The following is a 20,750-nucleotide window of genomic DNA, read 5'->3' as shown; positions in this document are numbered from 1 at the left end:
AATTTTTTCTTAATTTCCTTTTCAAATTGTTTATTGTTAGGATACAGAAATGCAACTGATTTTTATGTGTTGATTTGTATCCTGCAACTTAACTGAATTTGTTTCTTACTTCCAACAGTTGTGTGTGTGTGTGTGTGTGTGTGTGTGTGTAATCTTTAGTGTATTCTAATATTATATCTGTGAACAAAGACAATTTTACTTCCTTTCCGATTTGTATGCCTTTTATTTCTTTTCTTGCCTCATTTCTCTGGTTCAGATTTCTAGTATTATGTTAATAGAAGTGATGAAAGTGAGCATCCTTGCCTTGTTCCTGACCTTAGTGGTAAAGTTTTGTCTTTCACCATTGAGTATGATGTTAGTTGCGGACTTTTCATATATGACTTTTACTAAATTGATGTCATTTCCTTCTATTTCTTTTTTGTTGAGTGTTTTATCATAAAAGGACATTGTATTTTGTCAAATATTTTCTCTGCATCAATAGAGATGATCATATTATGTTTTTGTCTTCATTCTGTTAACGTGGTGTATTACATTGGTTGATTTCTATATGTTGAACGATTTTGCACTGCAGGAATAAATTCTACTTGGTCATAGTGAATAATACATTTAATATACTACTGAATATCAATTGATAAGATTTTGTTGAGGTTTTTTGTGTATTCATCAAAGATATTGGTCTTTAATTTTCTTTTCCAGTAGTTTCTTTGTCTGGCCTTGTATCAGAGTAACACTGACCTCATAGAAGGAGTTTGTCTTTCCTTCTCTTCAATTTTTTGGAAGAATTTAAGGAGGATTGATGTTAACTCCTCATTAAATGTTTGGTAGAATTCATCAGTGAAACCATCTAGTCCTGGACTTTCTTTGTTGGAAGTTTTATGATGCCTGATTCAGTCTTTTACTAGTTTTTAGGTCTCTTCAGATTTTTTATTTCTTCATAATCCATTCTTGGTATGCACCTTGTTTTTCATCAACTTAATGATACACTTAAGTAAATTCTTCAAAAATGTACACACAAATTACTTTGTTCTTTTTTTTTTTTTAAAGATTTTATTTATTTATTTGACAGAGAGAGACACAGTGAGAGGGAACACAAGCAGGGGGAGTAGGAGAGGGAGAAGCAGACCTCCCTGCGGAGCAGGGAGCCCGATGCGGGGCTCGATCCCAGGGTCCCGGGACCACGACCTGAGCCGAAGGCAGACGCTCAACGACTGAGCCACCCAGGCGCCCCACTTTGTTCTTTTTGATAGCTATATAGAGTGTCATATTATTTTTAGCTATAATTTACTGCTCTAACCCAACTCCTTAAGTCCCCTTTCATCTGCCTTTAAATTCATTTTTAAGTCAGGTTGATTGAGATACAACTTACATGCAATAAAAATCACTCTTATTAAGCATAAAGTTTAATGAGTTTTGACAGATATATACAATTGTGTCATCATACCCACAGTCAAGATATAGAACATTTCCAACACCCCAAAAGTTCCCTTGTGCCACTTTTCAGTTGTTTCCTTCCCCTAGGGAACCACTGATATGTTTTCTGTTCCTACAGTATTGCCTTTTCCAGAAAGCCACATAAATAGATCCCAGCAGTATATAGATTTTTATGTCTGGTTCTTTACATTTAACAAAAATTTTTTACAAGATTCTGTTATGATGTTGCATGCATTTCATTCCATTTCACTGATGAGTTATTCCATGGCATGAATGTGCCACAGTTTGTTTATCCTGAGAGGCATTTAGCTTGTTTGCGGTTTTGGTCAATTATAAATAAAAGTCCTAGGAACATTCACATATAGCTTCTTGTGTGGACAAGAGTTTTAGTTTTTCTCTGGAACAAGGTTTCAGGATCGTAGTTAACTGTATGTTTAGTTCTAGTTCTCCAAGCTGCTGGCTTCCTCTTTAGCAACATGTGAGATACCCTGTTCTTCTACATCCTCACCAGTTTTTGGCGTGTCTTAAAAAAAAAAAAATTGAGCCATTCTAGAGGGCATGAGTGTTACATTACTGTGGTTTTTATTTGCATTTCCCTATTTTCCATTGGTATATCTTTTATTATAAACGTATCTGTTCAAATTTTTGCCCATTTTTAAATATAGCTTTTATTTTCTAATTAGTGAGCTGTAAAGTTTTTCTATATTAAACATGCTAATCCTTGATCAGAAATGTATTGTGGAAACACATTCATCAGGTCTGTGACTTGCCTTGTATTTTCTTATTGGTGGTGGCTTTCAAAAAGCAAAATTTTTTGTTTTGATCAAGTCCAACTCACATTTTTTTCTTTTATGGCTTGTGCCTTTTTTGCCCTATATAAGAGATTTTTGCCTAATTCAAGTCACAACAATTTTATTGCATGTTTTCTTCTGGAAGTTTTATAGTTTTATCTCTTATATTTAAGTCTACGATTCATGTTTAGTTAATTTTATAGGGTATGGGGTAAGAATTAGGCAAGAAGAAATAAAAGGTATCCAAATTGGAAAGGAAGAAGCAAAGTGGTCTGTTTGCAGATGACATGATCTTACATATAAAAAGAACCCTAAAAACTCCATGTGCAAAAAAAAAAAAACGTTAGAACTAATAAACAAGTTCATTAAATTTGCAGTGTTCAAAATCAACTTACAAAAATCAGTTGCATTTCTATGAGCTGACAACAAACTATCCAAAAAAGAAATTTGGGAAACAACTCAGACTCAAGGATCGATGAAAGTTTATTTTGGGATACAAAGTGCAATGAAACCGAAGAACTCCTTCTCTTCTATTCTTAGTCTTCTAGCTTTCTGAAAATGTATATTTGGGATGCAACGTTTACCTCTTGAGCAAAGAGAATATGACATCAAAATAAATTATCCTTAGTAAAATGTAGCTTCAGACATGCACTAGTCATGCAAAAGATTTTTCAGTCTTAACCTTATTTACTTGCTATGTGAATTACTGTGTCCTTTGCATTTAAAGTTTCCTCATTTGTGAAAGGGGATAATGATGCAGACCTCTTCACAAGATCACTGTGTCACGTAACTAATTAATACTGTAATTATAAAGTACTTAGAAAATATAATGCACTACACAAATGCCAAGTGTTTTTATTGGAATCATTTGAGTGCTCTGCTCATCTAGATTTACTACTTTAGCAAGGCAAATAATTCTAAACAGTAAGAAAGCCTCAACCATACATACTAATTAATCTAATTTAAACATTTATTATGTACTGTAAATATGCCTTGTTAAAATATGCATTTTAGTGAAGGCCACCATTAAATTCATCCTTTAGAAATTGAGTTGCTTGAGGTCTGCATAAAATGAATTCAGCTTTGGCCTTTCTCAGTGACAATTTAGATCACATTTATCTTACAAATAGTTACGTTGTTGATTTATTTGTTTATTTGACTGAGTGCTGATTGTCAGGGATTCAGTTAATATTAATTTTTAAGTGAGAATAAAAGGAGGGAAATTAGCAAACTCTCTTTGTCTCTGTAATGCAAGATTTGAAAAGAGACACTATATTTTTGACTTTTGGTCTAATATCCATTAGGGGACCTGTTCTGAAAAGGAAATGCCCAAGAGTAGAAGATAGGAACATGCTGTGTGCTTTGAGGGAAAACTTGATTTTGAGAGTGAGACCCACATTATCTCTATAGGTTTTATCCAAAAAGGTCCCAGAGTTGATAAAACATGAGCAAAGCTGAATAGAATCTATGTGTGGATCCCTAGTGCCACAGTTCCTCAAAAGGTAAAACACGATGACTAATTCTACATGCAGAATAAAGAGATTTCATGAGGGTTGTTTTTTACTTAAATGAATCCACTATTAAAAATAATAATAATAACAACAACTTGTTCCGAGTAACGGCATTTTACCCACCACAGTCAAAAGTTGAATTCTCTTTTACTCTCTTCTGAAAAATACAAGCTAGCTGGCCAGTTGGATCAATACCTAAACATTTTTCTCCACAGAACTCAAAGTAGAATTGCTATTGCTGAGTGTAAAATACATTCCCCCTGTCGGATACTCTCTTCTGATCCTTGTAAGAGTCCTCCTTCTGCCAGTGACCTAAAGATACATATTAACAGTTGTAAAATAATAATACAAATAAATTTAAAAAGATATAACTTGAGGCTTTCCTGACTTCCTTCACACTCACAATTACCATCAATGAAAATTTTATTAAACCTCTAATTACTCTACATTTCCTAGTGCAGATTAAACAGCTGCCCACACAATTTTTTCCACTGAAAACTGTAAACAGACCAATGCATGCAACTATCTCTCCACCTACTGACTCCCTTCTAGCAAGCACTGTCCTGTCACAAAACAATGTATTTTCACAAATGACCACCCACTGGAAATGGCCACCCCTCGACAGCCATAAAGTGGACTTACAACGAGAAGCATCAGAATACACATCAGGAAAGCAAACTTGCGAAAATGTAACTTGGATCCTATTTACCTCTTTGTCTCTTTGTTGCCAGACCCATCAGGTAATTTGCACGTTCTGAGCCATCACAACCGAAAGAAAAGCAAACTCTGTTACCATTTTGATTTACAAATAAAATGTATTTTTGAGATTAAAAGGCAATGTACTGGAAAATGTATTACAAAGAAAAATTACATTTTAGGGAAATTAATTGTGGTTCCTAAGTAACAGAATAAACATATTGATGTAATTCCCTTTGAAATATGACACAGTCATAGTGAAAATAAAATATTCTGAAACAAATTTACATTTGTCTTTCTCTGCCCAGCTCCTCCCCAACACATTTATCTTCACATTTAAAAAACTGAGCATAGGTTAAAAGAGATTGCTCTTGAAACATTGAAATATGTATAAACTAGGGTCACACATGCATTTTTAAATACATTTTAAACCTTCATCGCAAGAGTGAGAACATTAATTATGAATGTAGTTAAGCCCTGAGATCACTGGATTTTATTTTTGCGTTTTATTCACTTTTTAAACACAAACTTACACACCAGCCTCCCAAAGAGCTTCATCTTGTTCAAAGGGTCGCTTAGACAAATTTTTAGTTTGATACAAGAATGTATTAAACCACTTGCGTTTCTCAGCAACCTAATCTCCCCTGACTGCTTTGTAACTTTAATAATAAGTAACATCTGAGTCATCTAAGGGAGCATTTATCATGAAATTCAACTCCTAATTTGATACATATTTTTAAATAAAAGGCAGAAATTACCATTCAATAATAAAAACAGCTTGATTTAAAAATTACCTATGAGCTGAGAAGTATAAGAAATCCACAGTGTTAAAAAAAAAAAAGCCCCAAAAAATCATATCATGTAAAATGTTGCTGTTTGCAATTTTAACTGTTCGACAAAACACACCTCTGAGCATAGATTGGTTGCGATAAAACAGGTGGGTCCTGAGGAAGTCATGAGGTCTCACGATCTGTCTCCACTTGTCTCCAATGCACAGTATTCTTTACCTGAAGCCATTACTCACCTCGGGATGACTTTTATTTTCTCTTATTTCTAATCCTATTTCCTAATTAAACAAGGACAAATTGGATTATTTTTATAGGAATGTGTCGATCGGGCTTTTTGTTTAAAATGTCCTTTCATGGAGCACTGGGTGTTACACGCAAACAATGAATCATGGGACACTACATCAAAAACTAATGATGTAATGTATGGTGATTCACATAACAAAATAATAAAAATAAAATAAAATAAAATGTCCTCTCTAGAACGACTCAATTGAGATCTATTTGGTACACGGCTTCTGAACACCACAGAGTGATTAGAGCTAGGACTTAACCCACAATGACGGTCAAGGTACCGTCAAGCAGAGGGACAGAAAAGCTTCTGCTTGGTTGCTTAAATTGCTTGGTAGCGGTTCCATAGGTATTTGGAAGAGAGCCTAAAGGCAAGTCTGCTAAATCTTTTCAGCATCTCTAGCTGGCGTGGAGAAATTATTTTCGTCTTTCATAGACTTCTCCCATTTACTCTGTTTCTCAAGCAATGTATACCACTCCTTCCGCACCCCAACCCCTCTCCCTATACCAACTGCCCTCCCGATGCCTGGGGCCGAGACACCTGTGCTGTTTCTGGCACTGACAGCAAAGCATCCTTCCTCCTCTCTTCAGGAGCTCTGATAGCTTGGCAAGCACACTCACGTTTTGATTTCTGCTAGGTTTCCTCCCCCCAAAATTTTATCATTACTGAGTCTTATTTATTAGCTTTCTACTTTCCTACTAACCACCCCCCTGTGATAAATAAAATATATTGTAAAACTTTGTAGGAATAAGATTTTATTCTATATACTGAAATGGGGAACAAATAATTAGAGAAGGCCAAACCTTTGGGCAGATAGGAACTCAAAACATCTGAATGAAAAAGAACATTCTATAATGAGAGTTTGGACACTAGGATCTAGTCCGGATTTTCATTTCTGGCACATTGTGAGGGCAGCCAAAAACCAGCTGATGCTGGAGGTTGATGCTTAATTTCTCTAGGCCATTTCTAGAGCAGGTCCAAGTTACTCTTAATTACTTCTAGCCCTAAAAATTTCAGAAAGGAGCATGGCAGATGCTGTTACAAAAGTAAGGCAACGTGTGAAAACGAGCTGAAAAGTGAGGAAGGCTGAAGATGAAAGAGGTCTCAACCTTCTGGAAATTCATTTACCGAAATTAAGGCAATAGTACACGTTGCATAGTATCACCACTCTTCAAGAAAGAATGTTGTAAAACTGTAAGGAAGGGGAATCGGTCTAATGGTTTCCCTTTACCTTTTACAGAGTCAACTACAAACATTAAGTACTGAACATAACTTTGATTTCTCAAGAGTACTTAAAAGCCTGTGAAAATCATGAGAGGAATGCCAAAATGTCCTTGGGCAAACTACCTGCTAGACTACTAACAGTCTAATACTGCTTAAGCTGCGACCAACTCTTAAATTTCAGGGATGTGCTTTTCCTCCAGGCACATATTTTGTAAAGGGAAGATAGAGCTGCCTTTTGTACTGCTTTAGCTTTGTGTAGCCCTCCCTTTCTGAATGGAAAGTTTTAAGATTTAAAAATACCTTTTTACTTCCTCCTTGCATGTGTTCCTGTAAAACCTACCAAATCCCATTTGTTACTCTTTCTCCACAGATCAGTAGGAATGATTATAGCTACCCAATTACATAAGTCAAGGGCTGTAAGCTTTATAAGCTCAGTCAGTTCCATTGCTATAACAAGTGAAATAAATTGTTTTTAGAGATTTTCTACAACTTTCTACTGGTTTGCCTTCTAGTCTATACAAAGCATCATGAGACTTTATGTGAATGATTTATACCGTTCAAATCAGGTTCTTCCAGAGTAATAGAAAATATAGGAGTAATAATAACAATAGTAATAATAAATGTCATTTTGCAGTTCTTTACAACATGCTAATTCAATTAAGGTCTGCTTTCATCCTCCAACATCCCTGTCTTTTACTATTATCCTAATTTTGTTTCCAGCTTTATTGATATATAATTGCCATATAACATTATATAACTTTAAGGTATACAACATAATGATTTGATATATGTTTTACAAAATGATTACTGCAACAAGTTTGGTTAACACATCCATCACTTCACATAGTTACAATTTTTTCTTGTGATGAGACCAATTTAAAATCTATTCTAGGGGCGCCTGGGTGGCTCAGTTGGTTAAGCAACTGCCTTCGGCTCAGGTCATGATCCTGGAGTCCCAGGATCGAGTTCCGCATCGGGCTCCCTGCTCAGCAGGGAGTCTGCTTCTCCCTCTGACCCTCCTCCCTCTCATGCTCTCTGTCTCTCATTCTCTCTCTCGCAAATAAATAAAATCTTAAAAAAAATTTCAAAAAAATAAAATAAAATCTATTCTAATCTTAGCAACTTTCAAATATATGATATAGTATTGGTAACTATAGTTATTCTGCTGTACATTATATCTCTAGAACTTATTTATATCATGACTGGAAATTTGTACATTTTGACCATCTTCACCCATTTCCCAATACCCCCCCCCCAAAAATCTGGAAACTAACAATCTGTTCTTTGTTCCTATGAGTTTGTTTTTTGTTTTTTTTAAGATTTCATATATAAATGAGATCATACGGTATTTGTCTCTGACTTACTTCACTTAGCATAATGCCCTCATGTTTCATCCATTCTTTTGCAAATGGCAGGATTTCTTCCTTTTATGGCTGAATAATATTCCATTGTACATAAAATGCCACATTTTTTCTCTCCATTCATCTGTCAGCGGGCACTTAGGTTATTTCCTTGGCTTGTGCATTATAAATAATGCTGTAATGAACATGAGGATAAAGATATGTCTTTGAGAGAGTGACTTAATATCCTTTGGTTTCATACCCAGAAGTGGGATTTCTGGATCATATAGTAGTTCTAATTTCAATTCTTTGAGGAACTTCTATACTGTTCTTCATAGCTGCTACACCAATTTACATTCCCGCCAATAGCATTACAAGGTATTTCTTTTTTCCACATTCTTGTCAACAGTGTTATCTCTTGTCTTCTTGATAAGAGACATTCTTAAAGGTGTGAGGTGATAGCTCATTGTGTTTTTGATTTGCATTTCCCTGATGATTAATGATGTTGAACACATCTTCATGTACCTGTCAGCAAATAATATCTTCCTTGGAAAAATATTCAGGTCCTTTTAATTGGCCTGTTTTTGTTTTTGTTCTACTACTGAGTTGTATATCTTCTTCAAATATTTTGGATATCAATCCTTTGTCAGATATATGGTTTGCCTCTAGATTTTAGACGAGTCTAGTCATGCGTAAAATACTTGACTTGTTATAAGATTGTGAAATAGACTCATTATAAATTATTACATGAAGCAAAAAACACACCAGAAAAACTTTTCTATATAGTCTTGCCTTTAGAACTATCCCAAAAGCTCACATCATAGGGGAGAAATGCTCAAATGTTGGTGATGCAAGAAAGGAGAACTATGTCTAAAGGAGATTTTTTTTTTTTTTTCATTTCAGAGAGTACAGCTAAGGGACATATGTGTGAAACATATTAGGGAATATGAAGTAAAATCCTATTGAACTGAAGAAACAAAGTAAAAGTATACAGATTTCTCAGAACTAATACTGGTAAAATAGACGAGTAATATTGGGATGAACATCAATGAATCCTGAAATGTTTAGCTGAACTGTAATTTACTAAGAATCTAGTCACTTTTTTTCTTAAGTCATAAGCATGAACATTTTAAAAGACTGTCCTATAAATCCCTAGTGGTTAATGGGCTATGCTTCAGGAATGCTTTCTTTATTGTTAGAAAATCCACATCTAAGAATGATGGAAGTATATAAGAAAGGAGTGGCCTATTAGCATAATTATTTAATAGATAGGGGTAAAATAAGAATATAATCCCATTCTATTCCAATCTAAAAAAAAAGAAATCAAGTTTCAAAAAAATTTCTAAACCAAGTACTTTTAAATTGGATTGAATAGATCATAATAAAGATTTTTTGTGTGTGTGCCTTTAATTCTAATGATCACTCTGTGTAATAGGTATAAAAAGGCTACCGATTTTTCTTTTCCCAAATACTTGAGGTCTGAAAGGAGAATATGGCTAAGTGGAACTTGATCCCTTCTGCCTAGATGTAGGCCATGGGTGCCCATGTTTCACCCTTAAACAAACAAGAGAAATTAAGTTTTGTCTACTCTAGCCATTCTCACCTAATATTTTGATAAAAATAAACAAATACTAGACTTCTTCCTCTGGAGACCCACTGAAGAGACAGCTAAAGCTCTCCCTCTACCATCCCTTTCTCCTCCCCCAGATTAAAGAGCTCTTTGTGTTAGTCTCAAAGCAAAATGACTCAGAGACTACGAACATCATTCAAGATCAGTTCCTGCCAGTGTGTTCCCTTGATGTTGTCTTAAGCTTGCCTCTTTGTGTGAGTCACACCAGAATTCTTTTCCACTCCTCCATTTAAACTAACTAGTTGAGAAATTATCTGAGCAGGAAAAAAAACAAAAGAACAACAACAAAAACAAACCTGATTTAAAAAAAGTAAGTAAATACTTGAGGACATTATACTGTGTGTAGAGATAGAAATAAACAAAACTATAGTAAGAGACAACCCACACTGTTATATTCCAGGTCCTCATGGTGGATTGTTTTCTAGTAACATGAAGTTATGGTCTCTACTCTCTTTATTCTTGTTGCCTTGTCACACTTTGAGGGTAGCACTTACAAACTTTTGCTTTTTTAATTAAAGCAAAAGAAACTGCCACACTTTTGTTCTCAGTGGTAATTCTAACAGTAAGTCAGTATTTAGCACAGCCATTCACATTCCATAAAATAGTTTTCCTTCTGATAGGAAAGTGCATTTTAAGCCTATGTTTGCCAGAGAGTTAGATGTGTAACTCAGAACTCAAAAGATTAAAAGATGTGAAAGCAACAACAATAGCTCATAGTGAAAGATAAAGTCACAAAAAACTCAAATCTTAGAAAAGTAGCATTAAACTTTCTATTTAAACATTTAGAAATGAAACATCTACATACCTGTATTAGGAGAAATATAATTAACAAAGCATTCCTTTCAAGTTTTCATTGTTGGCCACTTAAAAGAATTTGAGCTTACAAATTAAAAGAAAGAAATCGACAGATTCTAAGTAGATGCTTCATAAGTGAGCCTACGTTCCTCCTTATAAAACATGAATATAGTACTATTTACTACTTCAGCAGTAATTTCCATATAGAATTAAACATTGCTAAATTCAGTAATCAGAGGGTTTTGTTTTGTTTTGTTTTGCATTAAGCACAAAACATAGGATTGTGTAGAATTGAAAACATCTAGATACACATCATTATTACTTATAGAAATTTAAATTAATATTTTATACTAATATAAACAGAATAATATACAACATCTTTAATTACTAGTGCACCCAATATTTATAATTATGTGGGCAAACAAAATCCAATTGTAAGATTCAGAAAGTCTGTTTTCTGTAAGATTATCTCAAAAGCACTGAAGCAGTAGATTTAGGACTTAAAATTTAGAATCAGAACTTATTGCATGGATCATCCATATCACACAGATACAGAATAGAAATTGTTTCTTCTATCTTTGCAGTCCTCATATTGTATATTGTTTTACAAAAACTTAGCTCAAAAATATTAGTGAAATTAAACAGTTCTCTATCAATATCACATTTCATACTTGGTGTGGTATAGTTTCTTATCCAATAGCTAAAAGGTTTTTAAATTGGGCTCGGGTATTTTAATTGGGTTGATTCTTTTCCACAAAGAGCATAGCTACCATTCAATTTTTTGAAAGAAAACAATTCTATTGTTTCTTTTCTATTGAAAACAAACCTATTCCAGATAAAAATGGCTTTGAAGAATATACATACAAACGATTTTTACAGGATAAGGTTATAATGAAGAAAACAGTTGAGGTTTTTTTAAATAGATTTCCATGCCACATACAAATTGTTGTAACCAAGTGTCCACCCAAAACTTAACTTCCATTACCTAACACAGTAGTATTTATTATTTCCCCCCTTGGACTCTGTTCTACTCTCAACAGCAATGATACTCCTCCTCACATACAATTTGCAATACGCCATTCCCTATGTAGGGAATATATCCCCTTTGTATTATCTGTAATATTATTAGGAAGGCCCACAAAGTTCTAAAGGAAATCACTTGAAGGTACGTTAAGTTATAAATATTCTGGTGTCGATTTCATTCATTTGTTCATCCAATATTAACTGAGTGCCTATTATGTGTCCAGCACAGTGGGAGCTGCTATGAAAGCTACTAACAACGAAGAGGTGATGGGGAAAACCCAGATGTTTTCCCTCCTGTAGCTTATCCCTTCATGGAAGGGACAGACTACCATCCTGATAACAGTTAACTCAGTCAAAGGCCACCAGGAATACCTGCAGCTGAACAAGTTGTACGTATGACTTGTTACAACAGAGGGAGAACGCACCCTTGGGAACTGTGGTGTGTCTCAACAAGGGCAATAGCAAAAGCTTATTATAGCATTCGAGCTTGTTTGGGTAAGGTTGGGGATAGTTTAGGGGTAGATCAGGTGTTGTCATAGAGAAGGGGCAATTCTATCATTGGAGATCTCAATAAATCTTATCTAGAGAGAAGACAGATTAAGGCAAGTTTAAAGCTGTAACTGGCTTTTTAAAATAGTCATTCATTTAGGGAGGGGGGATTGTGGTTATCTTGTGGGTCGCCCAGTGACCTCGATGATGCGAATGTTCTGTGTGAGACATTATGTCCCGCAGGAGAACAACAGGGCTTAGCTGTAACAGCAAGATCAGTTTGCAACAGCATTGAGGCCTAGGTCTGAGTGATGTATCAGTTCCCAGACATCAGGGGTTGCTTCTTTTTTTTCCCATAGATTACTCAGAAAATAAACAGGATATGATAATAAATATCACTAGGACTAATATATATAATGTGGCCCAAAAGAGACCTCTTTGTGAAGATGACATTAAGCTAAGACCTGAGGCATAATGACATGAAGAGCTTAAAAAAAAAAAAAAAAAACTTACCAGGCAAAGACAGGTGCAAAGAACCTAGGAGAGAAGGGGCAGAGCATGTTGAAAACCAGAAAGATGAACAATGTGGAAAAAAGTGAGGGGCAGGGAGAACAGCATGAGATACAGGCCCATACAGATTGTAGTAAGAGGTTTACATGTTATCCAAAGAGCAATGGGAAGCATTAATAGTGTGGGTGTATGGAGTGACTAATCAGTGACTTTATGCCAGGCCCACACCCAGGTATCTGAGTGTTATAGGCTGAATCGTGTCCACCCCAAATTGTATGTCAAAGTGCCAGTCCCCAGTACTCAGGGATGTTACTGTGTAATTAAATTAAAATGAGGTCATTACGGTAGGTCCTACTTCAATATAACCAGTGTCTTTATATGAAAAGGAAATTAGGATACAAGCAGATACAAAGGAAAGACCATGTGAAGACACAAAGAGAGGATAACCATCTACAAGCCAAGGAGACAGGCCTCAGAAGATATCAATCCTGCTGACACCTTGATCTTGGACTCCTAGCCTCCATAATTGTGAAAAAAATGAATTTCTGTTTTTTAAGCCACCCAGGATGTTTTACATTGTTATGGCTGCCCTAGCAAACTAATACAGTGTGTTGCCGGTACAGCATCCTTCAGTGTCCAAAGCTATGAAGTCAATGCTAAAGGTTCACTGAATCAGTGTTTATTTTGGCTTGAAAAAATAAAAGGTGTTATATAGTAGCATCACCAAAAATGGTCATCTCTCTGAGGTTCAAATCTATAATGAGGAGATAGGACAAGAAGGCAGCCATATTGCTTCTACTTCTAAAGTCCTAAGATTTATCACACAGGCCATTGGAATCATACTTCCAAAAATACAACTCTGTATTTATATCATATCTTTCTTCTAAGGAGTTCAAAACACTTCAAAGACATTTTCGTATCAATTCTCAAAGCATCCTGTGAAGGCAGGTAGGTGGGAAATATTATCATTCCTATTTGACATTTCTATACACCTACTCACTTGATTATAAGATCACTTTAACTGAATATATAATTTTTTTTTCTGGGAAAGGAATACATGCCCAGAGAAAAAATGATGTTCATAAGAAAAATAGTATAATTTTGGATTAAGATCACACTCATGTGCTGAATGACCTAAACATTTGTAATATACACAATGACCCTTGAGATTTTAATTTAGATATAATTTCTTCTTTTGATATTTCTCTTTAAAAAAGTAGGAGTATTAACAAAATGACAGTCATAGTTTCTAGGTAGCGCCAGACTGAGGATAATTGGTCTATTTTATCTATATATTCATAATACAGTGTCTGTTGCACTTTTAAGGAGAGCATTGAAACATTCTGAAGTCCAAAAAGCTAAAAATTTGATTATTATTTTTTTTCCTTTAAGTAAAATATCACTCTAGATGATGATTTGTAATGAGAAATAGATTGTTTATCAGAAACAAAAATGCAATTTAAAACTTTCTAATATTGAAAAAAGAATCACTATACCCTAACTCCTATCTTTCCCCCTTTGAGAGGATAAAGACAAATATCCCTAACTCATGATCTTTCCTTCCTTCAACAGCTTTATCTTGTATCACTTCCTTCATGCTTCCTATGCTTCAGATTCACTAAGTTCCATGCATTCATTTATCTATTCAATAAATATTGACTCTACATCATAAAACATGGAGGTAAAATCAGTGAATCAGTGTTTATTTTGGCTTGAAAAAATAAAAGGGGTTTTATAGTAGTGTCACCAAGAAAGAGACTATATCAGGTCCCCTCCTTCACGGAGTATACCTACAGCAGGGAGATAAGTAAACAGATAAAATAGTTCTACATGGTCATAAATGCTTTAGTGATAATCCAGTGACATGGATAGAGGAAACTGGACAAAGAGAATTTCTGTAAAAATGGTGGTAGAGCAAAGGCTCTATGAGAAAGTGAATTTTTGCTAAGATCTTAAGAATATGGGCCAGTTGTTTGAAGAGTTGAATTAACAACTTTAAGCAGAAATAACTATAAATCTCAAAGCTATAATGCTGCAATGGCAGAAGTGGGTACTTGGGATTGGTAACAGAATTAGGAAGGCCCAGACCAAAATGAAAATGCAAGGCCCTTGTTTAAAAATTATTAAGAATTTCAAGATGGTGACAGTAGAGACATTAAGTGCTAGGCCTGTCTGAATAGGGACTCTGTGCAACGGTAGGGTTGTATACCCATGAAGCCAAGCCTGAAAAGGGGGCCCTCTGTGGATTGAGGTCTCTATGAAATCAGAGCATGTAGGGGTAGGGAGCACTAGACTGGGGCATGAGCACAACATGGTAGGGCTGCTTGTAACAAATGACCTGGAAGACAGCCTTTCACAAGAACATGTGATAAATAGGGATGGACAGTCCAAGGAGAAGTGTTTCTTACTGGGAACAGGGATATAGGTCAGTGTCAAGGTGATGCTCTCTCCTGACCCTGCAGCTGTGTCCATCCATGGCCCTGGGAGTTGCATAAAGGAGCCATTTTCATTCTTGGTTCTGGGCTTTGCGAATCTAGAACAAACTCCATCCTCTACCCGGACTTCATCATCACTATGAACTCCAGGCAGGTGATGACCACGTGTGACTTATTTGCCCCAGCTCTTAACCCATAGGAGATTTGCAATCATTTACTGAATTCATTAATCAGTGACTTGAGGAGTAAATAATTCCATCATGTGGCAAGTGACATTGTTGAAATTTTTGGAAGAAAAGATAGTCAACATTGGAAAATTTATATTATGTTTTTATATTTGGGAAATAGCTTATCAGAAGAGGAAATTCCACCTTGCCACTTTTTTTTCATCTATTTCCTTTAAAAGTGTATGTAAATAAATGTATTTGGCATTAAAAGGGCAGATAGCATCAAATACCAGACTTGGTTCCTTATTCTCATTCTTAGTTCTTTTCTTCCAAGAATAGGGCAGTTAGTAATTAACACAAGATTATAAAAATATTCCATAAGTATAGTAAGAGCTATTAAAATATGATGACAGATCATCAGCCTAATTTAACATTTTTCATGTAATTTGGTTAACCAGGGAAATGCAAGTCACTTAGAACATCTGCTAAAAATTACATAGTGAGTTCAAAGAATGCCCAAATTATTCTTCTTGTGATTTGCACAAATAATTTGGATTATTCAGAATTTCTGACATAAACTATGTTCTGACATAAACTACTAACACATAGTTACTACTTACCTAAAAGGAATTTGCCCTCAATGTTGCCTTCAGTATGAGAAATACACAGAAAAGTAAATAGGGTTTATTCAATATGTGGAATTCTGACTGCTCACAGATATTACAAAAAGGGCACAGGTTTATGTAATAATCAACATGTACGGGATGGGGGCCAGGGAATATATTTTTAAAAACTAATTTAAATTACAGTTTATGTTTGGACAATTTGGGGAAAAACTAAGTTAGACTTTTCAAAGCCAACAAAGCTGAACACATGTTGAAAGATGACTGATATGAATGTACATCTGCTCTCTAACCTGCATTTGATTTTTCAAATATTTTTTGAAACACCCATTGGAAAAAAACTAGAAAAAAAATTTGTTTCTTGGAGAGGAAGACTTTACCAATAAGCAACAATTAGTTTGTGTTTAGCAATGTCTTATTTGTTAATACATTTGTTTTCCCTACTCTTTGTCGAGGATTAACTGAGTTCAAATTTCTATGAATGCGTGTCTTTCCTGGATGAATGTAGCAAAGATTCGAAATTCTCTTTCCATACTGGACAATTAATTTTCTCTGGGCATGGAGGCCTGGGATGCTTATGAGTGTAACTTCTAAGCCATGTGAGAGAGCAACTTACCATTTCTTGGAAATAAGCAGCTAACTCCATGAATGTTTCTACACAAATATTTTTGAACTACCAAAAATGTATGGAAGAGCATTAGAAAAGTAAACCATACCTGTTCTTGTTCTCCCCTTTTTGCTCTCACAGTCTACTTCTCCTGTCACTGTGTTCAACAGGGATCACACATATGTACTCTGATTAACTCAATACGAAGTTGGCACGGATGTGGAGGCATAAATGACATTCATCTTCCTTGCATAAACACATTCCAACAACAATGTTTGTCTTCAAGCCCTTTTTACCAATCAGTCCATATCACCAAGTGAAGAAAATTCTGGTTCCTTATGTGCCTGATATGTATATGTGAAAACTTCAACAGAATCATATTCTAAAATATTCCCCTGAAACTCCTCCCATGGGCACCCATGTTGGGCAAGACTTGGACGAGCTACACAGTAAGAGTAATTAGTGTTCAATTTATAGACATCCATTATCCATGGAAAAGGAGCCAGGGTGAACCCCCAAACTCTAAGTTTCCTTCCTATAATATCCTCCCTAGTTCCAGGTCAGGCACTAATCAAAAGAACTTCATTAGATAGATTCAACCCATGTGTAATATTTTACAGAAAATGCTGACTGAAATTAAGTGTTTTGTCATGCAACAATTACTAGTGAATCTAATATTTATGACAGAGTTTTCCAACAACTATACACTTCTTTCTCTTTTGGTATGAATCCGCGGCACACCGGTGGTGTTGTGACTGAACTTCTGCAATAAATCAATGCACCTGACCTTGAAATACCGACAGTCTGATCTTGTTCCCCTCCCAGCCTTTCCACTTTTGAAAATATACTATTGGATTCTCCCATATCTTCTTTTCCCTCCTCTATAGATGTTCCATTTCCTGTCAATCTATTTCTTGGAAATATTAATGGCCTAACATTATTACAGTCTCTGCCTTTTTTTTTTTTTTTTGGAGGGGGTAATGCAGATTGCCAGGTTTAGCAATTGCAGATTAGATTTGAAAGAGAAGAGATTCAAATGCAGTAATGCTGCCAGAAGGCAGCTCCTTCACTGATTTAGAATCAGTGAAATGTGTGACAGGAAAGACTATGTGTTGGCAATAGGGCTTGATACATGTTTCAAGAGCAAAATTGAAACTATCCTCCCATGGTTTGCAGCTATAGATCACCAAAAAGATCTTATACGCAAAAGGCTGCAGGCCCTGCCTTCTCCTTCATCCTCTCTCAGGGCGGAGACATAGATTTCAAAATTAGATGTGTCAAAGCTTTCACAATTCATTGCTGAAGCACATGCCTAAAACTGTCTCTTATTGAAAAAATATATTAATTATATTTCTGCCTTTTTATCATGTAAATTTAGAGCTCATGAAAGGAACCAGATGGACAGCTTTTGGAAATGAATTCTTCCTTTGATTAAAAGAAAAGAAATAAAGTTTCTACATGCTCCGTCTCTGAAAAGCTTCCTCTTAAAACTTTCAGCAGCACTGAAAGGGTTGGAAATTCTGAATGTTAAGTTTCCACTATGTATGTGTGAGTAATTATTAGTGCTGACAACAATCTAAGTTTTCTAGCAAATATTACATTTATTGGATTCTGGGACCTTTAAAGATAAAGGCACTTTAACTCATTAAATGGCATTCCATACACCAAATGATTTCAAAACTTCACAAAAATTAAGAGAGTACAACTCTAACAAAATTAATTCTTCCTGTTCTGAAACTTCTAAATCATCAGATTGAATTTAATTTTCAATAATTTTTGTTACTAAGTAACTCACTGGACTACTCGAATAGTGTAGTTGTTTCTTTATGAAATAAATATTTACTGAACAACCATTCTCTATTAGCCCTACTGTATGATGTCAATACAGTGGTACATAAAAGTACACTGTTCATACTCTGAGGACATTGACATCTGAGTAGAAAATGCCAAAAGCCAACATCAGGGAAGTGCAAAATGCTAAGTAATCAAACTAAGGAAATAACTTAGGCAGATACTTAACGACTGACCACCCAGATTGGGGGTCAGCGAATATGAAAAGGGTAAATAGGAGAATTTGGCAATTTGCAAGCAGCTGATTTAGCTAATCTGATTCAGATAATGGCTGATGGTGAAATACGGAGGTAGTTTAGGTGAGTTGGTAGCATGTGTCTCAATTAAAACTTAGAAGTTCATAGTTTAACTTTGTTCATGAGATGTTACTACTAGATATCTGGAAAGATAAATAAAGAATAAATAAGTCCATGAATAAATGCCTTATAAATAAACTATGATAAGGAAGCCCATTAATGGCTAAGAGGAAAGACTCATCACCATGCAGGATATTTCTTTTTTTTTTTTTTTAAGATTTTATTTATTTATTTGACAGAGAAAGACACTGTGAGAGAGGGAACACAGCAGGGGGAGTGGGAGAAGGAGAAGCACGCTTCCCGCCGAGCAGGGGGCCCGATGTGGGGCTCGATACCAGAACCCTGGGATCATGACCTGAGCCGTAGGCAGACGCGTAACGACTGAGCCACCCAGGTGCCCCACTATGCAGGATATTTCTTAATAATATATTAATACTTAAAAGATTACTCACATCTTGCAGTTCATCCTGGAGCATGATTTCTATTTCAGTCTCTTTCCTTTTCTGGTCACATTGGCTTTGGGGCACATTCCAACCCAGGAGAAAAGTGCAAAAATAAAACCAAACACTAGGCGTAAATTAACATTCCGGCTTATTGATAAAATGCAACTACTAGCATTACAAATCCTATTGGTTTATCTAATCTGGTGGAAGTTCTGATGATTTTCCTGGCTAATTATTAAGATTAGTTGAATCTAGGATTTTATTTTCAAGTATCGACAAAATGCTAAATTATCTATTTGGTGGTATCTATTGTGTGCTTCCTCCAGAGACTGGAAACTCGAAGTGTTTACTTGGTTACTGCTATCCTGGGTTTATAGTAAGGTTCAAAACCTTAGTTCTCAAGTGTTAGCTTTCAAAAGCCCAGACCTAAAATAAAATGAATTATGTACTTCCTGTTACACAGTACTCAGTCTGAGTTTTATTCTTAAGAATCACTTTCTCTAGGGGCACCTGGGTGGCTCAGTTGTTCAGCGTCTGCCTTCCACTCAGGTCATGATCCCAGGGGCCTGGGATCGAGCCCCGCATCGGGCTCCCTGCTCAGTGGGAAGCCTGCTTCTCCCTCTCCCACTCCCCCTACTTGTGTTCCCTCTCTCACTGTGTCTCTCTCTGTCAAATAAATAAATAAAATCTTTTTTTTTTTTAAAGATTTTATTTTTATTTATTTCACAGAGAGAGACACAGCGAAAGAGGGAACACATGCAGAGGGAGTGGGAGCGGGAGAAGCAGGCTTCCCGTGGAGCAGGGAGCCCGATGTGGGGCTCGATCCCAGGACCCCGGGATCATGACCTGAGCCGAAGGCAGACGCTTAACGACTGAGCCACTCAGGCGCCCCAATAAATAAAATCTTTAAAGAAAAGAATCACTTTTTCTAGATTGATGTAACCTCCATCAACAGTGATTTGAGATGTAACAGCACTAAAATAATAATTGATTTCATATGTTAAAGAATTACTCTGTCTTCTAACATGATGTGGTTTTAATTTTGAAGAGGATTTCATGAAATGTTTCTTCAGCTGAATTGATTTTCATGGTGTTAAGTATAGAAAATTATACTTCCTTTGGACTAATTTCATTAGCATCATCCCAGAACTCTGCATCTCCTAAAATGTTGCTTGTTTTCTGCAAAGTCCTTCTCCCCTATCCCAAGCCCTTTGGAAGTTCCACGAGAGTAGAAATCCTTGCTATCGTGTTCACCACTGTATTCCCAACTTTTACAAAGATGGGCTCATTATATATTTATTATTTGAAGGAAAGCTGGGTGAATGAACACATGAAGTGTATGTAACCATAGAGCCTAGAGTGATTATTTTTTTCATTATGAAATACCATAAAAATGAACAGGAAATGTTTTTATAATGATGATAAAAACTCCTATTTTTCACTGTGCTTTGATATGTTAACAGCATGTCCAACATTTTCATTTGATCTTCATAGTCATTCTGTGAAGAAAGTGGTCTATATTTCACCCTTTTATATAAAAAGCTGAAACTTACATCTGTGCAGGTGACAGTATGAGAGCACAAGACTATGGAAGAAGCAGAGTTGGAAACCACTGGAGTTTTGAGAGAGCCAGTGTAGTGGTTAAGGGCTGGACTCCAGAACCAACTGCTTGGAGTGAATGTCGGCTCAGCTGTTTACAAGTGTGAGCTCTTCAGTGAGTTACCCAAGCTCTTGGGCTTCCATGGTCTCATCAAGGCATCAGTGTGAGAATCAAAGCAGTCAACCTCTGTAAATTGCTTAGAACGGTGCCT

This window comes from Halichoerus grypus, chromosome 2 (genome assembly GCF_964656455.1).
Source record: "Halichoerus grypus chromosome 2, mHalGry1.hap1.1, whole genome shotgun sequence".
In the NCBI taxonomy this organism is placed as follows: domain Eukaryota; kingdom Metazoa; phylum Chordata; class Mammalia; order Carnivora; family Phocidae; genus Halichoerus; species Halichoerus grypus.
Note: the sequence above shows the minus strand (reverse complement) of the source record.